General features: G+C 36.5%; 1 long non-coding RNA gene across 1 annotated transcript; it reads left to right on the forward strand.

Moving 5' to 3' along the window:
• Positions 1-6,050: 6,050 nt before the first annotated feature.
• On the forward strand, positions 6,051-9,537 carry LOC142406799 (uncharacterized). Its single transcript, XR_012774704.1, has 3 exons — positions 6,051-6,438; positions 7,349-7,414; positions 8,804-9,537. It is a non-coding gene; the product is annotated as an uncharacterized LOC142406799 (long non-coding RNA).
• The last annotated feature ends 2,554 nt before the right edge of the window (positions 9,538-12,091 follow it).

The following is a 12,091-nucleotide window of genomic DNA, read 5'->3' on the forward strand; positions in this document are numbered from 1 at the left end:
TCAAGTTGTGCATTTTATTTTAAAATTTGAAATCTGCAGTTTCTACAGTAAAGTGAAAATACTCTGGTGGATGTTGCTTCCTTCTCTTTATACTGCTAAACAACTGTGGCAGGGCTGAATTCTATCACTAGCTCAATTTTGCATGTGAAATATCCCAGACCACAAAGAAAGTAGTTCTTGAATTTTCCCCAGTAGAGAAATACTCCTGGATCCACTTTGGTATACCTAGAAACCTCATTTCCTTCTTGTAATATTCTGTAATATTTTCTGAGAGAGTCCATAGACATTGTCTGCTTTGCTTGAACCTTGATTTAATAGCATAGAGTTTAAGGACGATGTAGTGAACAATTGCATTACTGACAGTGAGAATTGAATTTACAGCTATGAATCAAGTCTCATGAAAAAAGGAGCTTTATGAAAGGTATTCGGAGTATTAAATGGAAGGAATATCATGAAATAAAATTAGTATGTTTATGCAAATGACCTAGCTATGACTTCATAATTTGTAATGGTATTCAGTTTGGCAGTGTTTACACTTGTTAATGACTTCCTTTATGAGTGATAATTGATCTTGCTCATTATCATATTAAATCCTTGATCATATGTCATTAGTTGGGAATGTAATAAATGGTCTGTTTGATTTTTAGTGTAATGAACTAATTAGACTAATTAAAATCAATATGTGTGCCAATATTAGACTTTGAATCCAAATGCTGCTGCTGTCTGCTGGCTAAAAATCAGCAACTCAGTAAAAAAGTGGCCTAATGCTGATTTATGAGCACTTGATGAACATGAGGTAGAATAAATTGCTTGTAGTGATAGAAACAGCATTAGTGAAGTACAAGATACTAAGTGCATTGTAAGGTCAGCAGTAAGGGCATACTTACATGTGTAGTTATGTGGCACCTTTAAACCTTCCTGGTTGATTAGATCATTCTTCAGAAATTATTCAGTTTAAATATTGTAAAATGCATTAATCTATATTTATAAATGCAATATTCCATGTATGTGTCTGGATGTACACACTATTTATTGCTCTTTGTGTGCATATGTGTTTATGTATGTTAGCACATTTTGTAAATTTTACATTTTGTACAGCACTTTTATTTCTATAGTGATCTGTGAATATACCAAATAAGTCACACTTTCAAATTTAGTAATGTACTGTTATTACAATGTGTTATTCAACCATGGTATCCATTCACTTTTATGTTTATGAGGAATTGTGTTTATAAACCCTAAGGGAGACAGGAACACATCCTGTAATTCTGTAATGACCTTTTGGAGAAGAAGGAACTGGCTAGTGGGAAGGGAAGGGGAATATTATTGCAGAATTTGGGATCTTGTTAGTATAAGCAGCAAAAAATTAGTGGAAGTCCTTTTTGGCTCCAAGAAGAGATTAGAAAAAATGTGAGGTAATGGGGAGAAGTATGCCACATTCTTATTTTCAACAAAAATACTGCTCAGAGAAAAATTTTTGTATGTTAAAGTTTTAAATGTAAATTAATATTTTTTTTTAATGTCCATATTTTTAAAAGGGCTGCCTAGATACCTCATAGGTTCTTTGTGGAGCACGTGATATTTTCAAAATGAAGTATAGTAAGTCTATTAACGATAAGTATTGGACAGATCAGAGCTTTATTTTGCCGGTCTTCCACTATTTAGTTTGTAATAATTATATGTTTGTCACTAAGAAAGCTCAAAGGCTGCTTGCCTTCTTTTTTGTTTGTTTTGGTTTTGGTTTGATTTTGGTGGGACACAGACATTCAGAATTGGTGGGGTTCCTGTCCTTTCCTGCCACCTCTCCCACCATGCACTTACATGCACAGTGTGGTATTGAAGAGAATACAGAATGGCAGAGGAGAATTTGGTACGTTGTTTCTCATACCTTGAGGATGTAATTTAACATCACAAAGTTGTCAGTGTCCCAATCGGTAAAGAAGAATAAATGATATACACCTAATTTCTAACTAAATAGTACTAATGCTAAGTACAAAAAATTGTTAATGTAAATAAGTAAATATGAGGAAACAGAGCTCAGAATCTTATGGCTCCCAGGTCTAAACTTAATCCACGAGATCATGTGGCTTTTGAGGAAGTACCTCTTCCACTTAAGTCCCTGAAAACGTGGGTGTTCAGACAGTCTAAATTTCAGGCTTTGTAGGAATAATCCCTTAATCATCTGACCTAATTTTGATGATGAATATTTTAAAATAGTGGTGGCTTATTAGTAAGGATTTCAGAAAGGCCTGATTTGAAATAGGTGTCAACTCTAATTTAAACAAGTAATTGAAGAAAATCTACAGCATTAATGTAGACTTAAATTGATAGTAGCCATTGAAATTTCTTTTTTTTCTTGAGCTTATAGACAGAAGAGAAAGAACTCGTGTTCAGAACATGTACTCATGTACTGCAGAATGAGAATAAAATCTGTTAAAATGGTTTACCTTTTTAATGGTTGCTTTTAGTGGTTTGAGACACTTAAAGCTTGGGAACAATTCTTTGAGTGTTTTTCACTACATAATTAGTAATTGTCAGATTCGGTAAAATCAGTAATTACTAATAGGAAATGCTTAACTGATTGTCATTGCCCACGGTATTAAAAATTTTAGTCTTTGGATGAGATCTGAACAGAAGCTTGAAAATTATGTGTATTAATCTAAATATGGGAGACTATGTATTGATTGGAAATGTCTTTATGGTAAGAACTGTGTATACTGTCTCAGATAGTGAACATACATTGCAACAACAGACTATACTTAGGGGAGTGTATGCAGCTTGAATCCCAGAGAAAATACTTTGTTTTGTGCCTGAAGCAGTATACCCTGAGAACATAAATGAGATCCTTTATGTCTGAGATGCATTCAGTATGCATATTATCAGCCCTCTGATCCAAAGCACATAACCAATGTCCTTGATTCGTATAAATGTACTGAATGCCCTGAGGAGCTGTGTGGGTTTGAAACATCTGACAGTTGTTTGTGAGGTGGCACGAGTTCAAGTACCTTTCTTAGCAGCATGGAGGGGGAGACACTTCTGCTAGGGTTTTCAAGTGAATTTTTCATCCTTCATTTACCAAAGTTGAGAAAGCAAGTTGTTTAAAATGGGGTGTCTCTCCATTAGTATGGTAAGTGCTCCACCATGTCTTTCTTCTTGTATGAGAGAAACAGAGAATAAAAAGAAATCTTATGTACAGTTTAGTTGAATCTTGGCCCAACAGAAGGCAACAGAAATTTAACCCTTGACTTTAGTTTTACTAGGCTGGCTGTTAGCCAAGCTGTATGTATGCTACTGAGTCATTACTCTTGCTGTTGCAAAGTTTAATGTCTAATTTTTAACTCTGAATTTTCTTTAACATAAGTCTGTAGAAAAGAGGTTACTATCTTTGATGTTATTTTCTTTGGTATTACTTTTTTTTTCCTGTGATAAAAAGAATAAAAGTTTCTGATTTTTTTTTTTTTTAATCAGTGTTACTTTAATTCTGTCTTTCTTTTGGCAGTATTGCTCCTCATCTGTGTGTCATGGTTTAATCCCAGCTGGCCACTAAGCCCCACCCAGCCGCTCGCTCACTCCCCCACGGTGGGATGGGGGAGAGAATCGGAAGGGTAAAAGTGAGAAAACTCGTGGGTTGCGATAAAGACAGTTTAATAGGGAAAGCAAAAGCCGTGCATGCAAGCAAAGCAAAACAAGGAATTCATTCGCTACTTCCCATGGGCAGGCAGGTGTTCAGCCATCTCCAGGAAAGCAGGGTTCCATCACACGTAACGGTTACTTGGGAAGACAAACACCATCACTCCAAATGTCCCCCCTTCCTTCTTCTTCCCCCAGCTTTATATATTGAGTATGATGTCATATGGTATGGAATAGCCCTTTGGTCAGTTGGGGTCAGCTGTCCCAGCCATGTCCCCTCCCAGGTTCTTGTGCACCTGGCAGAGCATGGGAAGGTGAAAAGTCCTTGATTTAATATACACACTGCTTAGCAACAACTAAGACATCCCTGTGTTGTCAACACTGTTTTCAGCACAAATCCAAAACATAGCCCCATGCTAGCTACTGTGAAGAAAATTAACTCTGTCCCAGGCAAAACCAGCACACTGTGAAATCATAGTTTGCTCACCTAAATCTTGAACCTTCTGTGAGGATGTTTATCTAGTTATAATAATTTCAGCATTCTTTTTTATTTTAGACGTATGGTATATGTTGCCCTTGCCTGATACTTTCCTTATTGGGGAGATGGGGGATTGGCATGGTCAAGACAAAAAAAGGAAGGGAAAAAAGGGTAGGAGCTGTATGCAAATGAGTCAGTGCTGCTTCCTCCTTGATAGAGGAGCTAGGTGGAAACTTATTGATCAAAGGGGAAAAGCAAAAGAGCTTATTGGTCCCAGTTCATCTGGGAACTAACTCGTTTGGCTCTTGAAGCCATCCAAATCAGCAGTGACTAAACTAGCTACCATCAGTTAGGACATACCAGGAGACAGCAATAAGGATAAAGGAAAGCCACATGCCTGAAGGAACAGATGCAAGGTTTTTTGTTTGTTTGTTTGCTTTTTCCTTTGGGGAAGAAAGAGCCATGTTGTCCAGTCAGATTTTCCAGTTTCATAGAGTTAGAGAAACCAAAGCTATCAGGTACAAAGGTTTCTCATGCTTTGTTTCAACTCAGAGGTGTTCACTATGGAGCATCTTAGCAAGTCAGTTTCTGTGCTGCCAGATAACTATCAACCAGATCTAAGAGTTATTGTGCCAGACGAACCATGACTGCGGGCCTGATACTTGCTGAATTTTAGGAAGGGCCTTTTGATCCAGTAACTAGGTCTTTGCCCAGCTTACCTCATAAATTCACAAGGGGTTCTAGTGTTTCCTGGCCATGGGTTGTAGAAAGCATTGTATTTGGGAACATATTTGTATTAAAAATAAAGCTGTAGCCTGATACTTTAATCAGCGTCATATGTCTGTGTTGTTGTGTATATGAAGCAGTGAGAAGTCTTCACTGGTTGTCTATTATGTTGTCTGAATTGTGGTCCTCAAGGATTAATTTGATAACTAAGACTTAAAATACTTCAAAACATTCCTTCAATTCTATAACACTTAATTTGTAACAACAGCAAATTTAATCTAATCTACTGTTATGCCACCTTTGTATAGACCTTCTGAAACTTCTCAGATTTTTTGGGTAATCCTCATCCAGTCTGGAGTTTGGAGCTAGTTAGTGCCTATATTGGTCATTCAATTCAGTTCTGACAAAACAGGCAACTTCCTTGTAGCATATAAAATCTTATTTGCTGGTGCTGAAGAAATGAAGACCCCAACTGAACAAAAAGAGACACTTCTTATGTCCACGGCCAACTCATGCTTTGCCAGGGAACAGCTTAGGTCCCATTGGTGCAGATTGCCCTGCACTGACAGCACTGATGCCAGCACGCTCTGGAATGGGCTACCCACAGTGCATGTTACGAGGAACAAACCGTAATGGTGCTCAGCCACACACTGCTGTAGCACAGTAGGCATGCCTAGTCCCCCCTCTTGCCTGCTGCATGCATGATAATGTAAACACATCTTAAAAGGGAGCTATACCCCCTGCACACCTATAGAGACGATCTAGAATTTATCAACAAAGGCTTTCTGTTCTTTCTGCTGCCACTTGTGCTTCTGCTCCTTGGCAAATGATGGCAGAGAGACACTATGGGAAAATCTTATCCAGATGAATGGTTCCAGATGAGTACAATTTGAAGAAGAAGTGGTGCCTTTAAGGAGCTACTGCTCCTGTAGACCTTCAGTTCATGGTGTTTTGCCTCAGCTTCCTCTAAGTTTGAGTCATGAATCAGGTTACTGTTCTTGTAGAGGGGGGATATAGGGGAAGGGAAAATATTACCTGGTGAGGGGACTATTAAGTCCTGCATATCTGAAATAACTGTTGTTGGCAGGCATTCTCCACTTCAAAGTCTTCTTCTGAAATCTGTTGGACATACTTTGTGACAAGCTCACAAAGACTGAGGTGCTTGTTTCTGTGGAGTGTGGCAGCACCAGACTCCTCCTAATCAGTTAGACATCAATCTGAGATGGATCCACTGTAGGTCTTCCAGATAGAGAGACCTGCAGTGCTTGCTGCAGATCTGCTAACTGCCTCTCTCTGCACTGGTTATGTCCTCAAAGTCATCCTTAAATGCACAGGGGGCCACAGAGAGCATTCATAGCTCTACATTATGCCTGTCACGTGGTCTTACAATGACATCATTTGTAGCAGTTGACCATTATGTATTTGTCCGTAGGTATTGTGGCTGCTGCTGCAGGCTGCGCACAATGCATGGTACCGAGCACCGCTTGCCAGACAGCACAGCCCAGGACCTCACAGACTTTCAGCTTGGTCCTGCACTACTGCAGTGTCGTGGTGGGATGGCAGCCCTACAGAGAGCCCAGGCTTGCAGACAGCCCGGTAACTGAGTGAGTGCCAGCACCAGGTCATGTGAGAGTCACTGCCACTTTACTAGCAAAATCTGTCTTGGGCAGCTGCCAACACAGCTTTGTTCTGGATTTTTAGCAGTATGCCTGGCTACTCTTGTGTCTAGCAGACCTGTTGTCTCCATACAAAGTAATACATGAAGATATACATGACCATACAGTGCCACCTGCACATCTAGGTTATTTGGAGCCTAACAAATACCATATGGGCCTTTGCGGCCAGAGTGGCAGCTACTTGCAAGCACCACATACACCATATCAAGAAGGTCTCCTACTGAATTCTTCTCGCATCCAGGGAAAGCAGAAACAAGAACACCTATCCTAAGCTCTCTTCTTACATTCTCAAAAGATACAATAAACCCCCCAAAATAATACTGGAGGTCTCCAACAAACATCTCTCCTCACCATATCAAGCACAGGCAATAGCTTAGTAAAGCTCCCTGACCTAAAAAAGGAAAGTGAATCACGAGTCTTGTATCCAGTTACATGCTTTGGCAAGACTGAGGTATTTTGGGCTGATACCTATCCTCAGATTTAAATGATATTATAGTCATTGAAGACAACTGTGTCTGTTGTGTCTTGTGAATTACCTTGTGTTAGTTTATCCCTGACAGTTATTAATTGTTTATAATGCTGGAGCTCCCATATCTGGTAAGACTCTGGTGTAAGTATTCATATCAAAGGCTGCCTACCACAACATGAAGTGCTGCAGATCCTCTGAAGTTTTATTATGCATATGTTTTCACCAGCCAAGAAAAGGGCTGAGTAGTCTCTACCAAACTGTGATTTTGCTGGAGTTAGCAAAATGAAATCCAGTAAGTTGGTTTTTTCCCACTAAATACTATAGTATGCTTTTCCACTGAATATTTGTAGCAAAAAAATTTATTTTCAGTGCACATGAAGTTTATGTGAAACTTCTGACTCCAGAAGTGCAATGAACCATTAGCAGTCTGATGATGTAAGTATTAATAACATTTATTTCTTGAGAGCTCCCTCCTAAAGTTAGTATATTAACTACCTACATGTAGAAAAAAACCCTAATCTAAACCAGAACCAAACTAACATTAAAATATGCAAGCAATTACTTTCTTATTAACACTACATAGACCGAGACTATATATGAATCCAAATGAATCTAAATCAAAGCTATTTATTTAACACTAAAGGCCTATGCTAAATATAAATTTCATGAATGTTGCTATATACCTGTCTTATGGATAGATGGGACAGAGTCAGAAACAATATATTTGAGAGTGAATGTATATAGGAATATATGAAATAAGTATTCAGAGAAAAAAAAAATGACATCAATGGAAACATCTCACTAGATTTTACTGATTTTTGTTATTTATAAATTTTACATCTATTTTTAATTAATTCTAACCTTATATATCTTCTTTGCAAGAACTTCTTTCCCAAAATCTTCTAGGGAAACCAAAGTTATTTCTGCAAGCTTTCTAATTTGTAGACCCTTTTTTACAGATATTACTATAATCTTATTAATAATTTGTAAGCCAAATATATTCTAATTGTGTTTGTAATAGCATGTGATATTTTCTTTTGTATTCAGCTTCCCATGATCTTTATTATGTAAGAACATATTATCATTGCTGAACAGTTAGTTTGAATAAGAAAGTATATAAGAACAAAATACGTTCGATTTTTAATATTTATTAAATAGTATTGAATTTATATTTTTATTGTCAAAAGTTACATGATATAATCTTTTAAAAGAATCCTGAAGAAACTACTCATTCCATCTTGACGCAGCTAGGCAGAACATAAGAGGGAATTTCTCACAGTACAGCAATGTATCTGCCTTCCCACTATATTTTTCAAATCTTTAAAAAAATGGAAAGCCAAAGCATATTTTCTGAAATCAAAGAGGGATTTAAATAACCAAAGCATAGTTACCAGAATTAGAATCCTGGTTCACACCAGAAAATGTGCTGGGATCTTTCATTCACATATTTAGGGTTAACTTGGTCATTCAAAGTATTGGGCATATGGACACTGGGAGAATTCGGATACATTCTGGCTTCTGCGACTTTATCTTGGTTGCTTCATATCTCATAATGGTAAAAAAATTCAATCAAATTGACATAGGTAGGAAAAGTAAAGTGTGAAAACTGCTCATGCTACTAAGACTTGAAGAACTGGGTTCACATTTTACAATTTTCTTCAAGAAAGACTTTCATACTCCAGTGTACAAATGTCCAGGATAGCGCTTTCTAATACTGTGTATCATCACGTGACTTTATTTAAAATAAACCCTGAATTGAAAAATACAGATTCTAAAGTAAACACATAGATATGGTTTTGTCTTTCTTCCGTTCTTTTTTTACAGTTGTACAGAATTAGCTTGGAAAGAGGTTTTACGTTTCTTGACTTTTGGTATCATTTTTAATTTGCATCTTGCTGCTTGATGGCTCCACTTGATGGGTACAGTATGACAACAGGTAATAGATACAATAACAGTAAAACAGTCATCATTACTGCTGGGACTAGAAACGCCCATCATTGCTTTTTTTAGCTTTCCTCAGCTGGAAAGTTTTGACATCTGCTGGTGTGGGACATAGCTGAACAGCTGTCAGCAGTGGGGTAGCTGCTTTCAGCAGCAGTTGGCGGGATGGCAGGGTGCCAGCTTGTACCATCTGTGCGCCTGACATTTCATTCTAATTAACAGTAGGGTTAATTGTTCTGGCAGGCTCAAATGTAGTGTCTAACATTACCCAAGGGAAACATGTACAAGTGCAGGAGTGGCAGGGAGCTGGGGACAGCGTTGCTAACAAACCTATTGAGGGAGAATGGTTAACAGCTACTGATGATTTTACTAGCTGGCCACATGCAATAAGGCTGAGGTATTTTTTTATTCTGATGAATTATGCCAAGCCTGTAATGATGTAGAAGAAATCAAGCTTTGAAAGGCTGAGACTGCTGCCTTGGGGCAATTGAGAGGGAACAATTTGCATGTTATTACTGCATATTCATACCTAATTGTGTTAGGCTTTGCTAATAGAGCAGAATGACAGTATGAAAAATCGAGCAACTGCTTTATAGCCAACAAAGCTAGTGTTTTTTCCCTACACTATGAGTGCTGAATGATCATTTAGACATTTAGTTGTTCAATATGACAAGTCTACCATTTGTTAGCTTGACATATAGTAATTTATAAAGGAGTATTCTAATTTTACTTTTAGTTTATTCTCATTTTATACAGTATTCACGGTAGCAATTTGAATGGGGATATTCATAGCTATTGTGAGTAGTTGTGATTCAAATAAAACTATTTTGTATGAAGTATTTCTATTGTTTTATGATGTATTAATTTTAATGTTTAAGTAGGTTTTTCAGATGTTAATATAACATAAATGAGAAGTTGATGAGAAATCTCTATTATGATCACATTGCTACGTACTGATTTAGCTAATGTTTTTACATTCCCATTAAGACCCCTATTTCTGGAGTGTTGGAGTTGCAGGTTGGTTTAAGAAGTTGTCAAGTAACACCATACCAGGTCCATGGATTCTAAATCCAAAAATAGTGATATACTCAATTTAGGCTGAGTGACAATCCAGCATGTAGGTGTAAATATCTCAAAACATCAAATAGAATGCATTTTTGTCATATATATTCATGCAACAATACAAAACCAGACCTGCCTCTTCAGCAGAATTGTACCTCAGTTTCAGTTTCACTGTAAGTTATTAATGGTTTACTCTTCCAAATGTATAGAATCTCATTTTTTATTCCTTTCTTTCATACTGTTCCATAGACATGACTAATACTCTAGAAAACATTACCATAGATCACATACATTAAAATCTTAGCGGTCTCTGAAAATCTTGAAATTAACTAGCTTAATTTTTAAAAGTACTAAAAGAGTTGATAGTGATAACAGACATGATATAAAACTCATGAAGGAAGGCCATAAATAAGATTTTCAATAGCTCTTAAGTAATTTTGGAATCTAAATTACTTGACATGTAGCAGGCCTAAACTGCACGGTAAACCGATGGTAAACTTTTCTCAGAGGGAAGTGCCCTTAGTTCATTAACGTATTGGTTAATCTCAGAAACAGTAGATGAGATTGTCAAAACTTGGACACAACAGTGGGTATTAGAAGAAACTGATGTGGAGTTTCAGTTTGTGTGCTTTATTGTTGTAAAATTAAAAGAAAATTTTAATATACTGGGTGAAACTTGAGAGTAAAACCTTCTTTATATTATTTGGTAATTGTTGACTGATGTATAAATCTGGTTATACAAATGTAATATTTTCTTCATGGAGGAACATTGTAGTGTTGGTAGTTTATACTTGGTTTTGTATGTAGTCAGTAGAAACATTTGTACTCCATCATCTACTTTGTTTATATGCAAAATATTTCCAACATATAATGAAATTATTTCAATAATATTTATTTTTATGACTAGTACTGATATGTTTTATGCAAAGTATTTAAATACTGCAGTCTGTGCAACTGAATAGAATCTTCCAGTAGATCACTACATAATTGAAGTGCATGCAATATGGTTACATTCTGAAACTGTGGTTATTTGTCAGTATTTGTTTTTACTTTAGATGTGGAACCTTACTGCCAAAATAACTTTTTTTTTTTTTTCTTTTGTGAGGAGATTCTGATTTATAAAGAAATCGGATGAAAACTTGAAGACTGGTGTTGAGCCTCTGATGTTACAACTGCAGCAAGGGACAATGTGACTGCTACAGTAGGAATGACCTTAACAAAGTCTCATATGAAAAAGACATCTCACTGGATGGATTTATAATTTTTACCTTTTAAATAAACCAAATGAACTTAATGCTTTCTTTCCTTTCAAAAACAAAAAGACTCAACTGGTTATATTTACCTGGATATTACAAAGAATGTCACTGAATATATATGAACATCTTTAACAAATCAACATTCTGAAAATGCCTAGAGCTAATGTAATTTATTATGCATGGAAGAAGATGCTAAATATATTGGCCTTCAGCAGAAAATAATAAAATGGTTTGATTAGGTTTAATTTAATTATTGTTGTAAGTGAAAATCCTCTATTCCTGCTTTCTCTGTCCTTCAAAGAATTCCTCATGGAAGAAAAGCAGTAAAAAATCCACTTACCATGTTGCAAAAAGGCACGTCAGTCAAGGCCATTATGAGGTCTTGTCCACTCATTTCCATGTCTTTTCTTTTTTTTTGAACTGCAACAGCTGAGCTTCAGTTCTTTGCCATCTGTACTTTCAGCATTTATCTAATCTGGTGCCTTTCTGACTTCCTGGTGGAAAATGAAGTATAAAATCTGCCAAGACTTTACAAGACTGAAAAGATAAATTAACAAAATGCAATTAAGATTATGGTTAATGTTCCTCTTTCAGGATTTACCAAAGAAGATTCTTCTACACTGAGGGTAATATTTTTTTGTAGTCTGGATGTATTTGACGACTCCTTATTCCTTCCTGCAGGTAGGTGAGCTCTTCGTTATACATTTGCTTTATCAGATTCCAAATCTCATAATCATAGGAATTTTTTGTCATCACTTTCCCTGCAAAGCAAATATTTCTAGCCAATACTATTACTATTACTATTACTTCTTTTTCTTGATATCTCTTAATATAATATGCTGCAGTTTTAAAT

This window comes from Mycteria americana, chromosome 2 (genome assembly GCF_035582795.1).
Source record: "Mycteria americana isolate JAX WOST 10 ecotype Jacksonville Zoo and Gardens chromosome 2, USCA_MyAme_1.0, whole genome shotgun sequence".
Lineage (NCBI taxonomy): Eukaryota > Metazoa > Chordata > Aves > Ciconiiformes > Ciconiidae > Mycteria > Mycteria americana.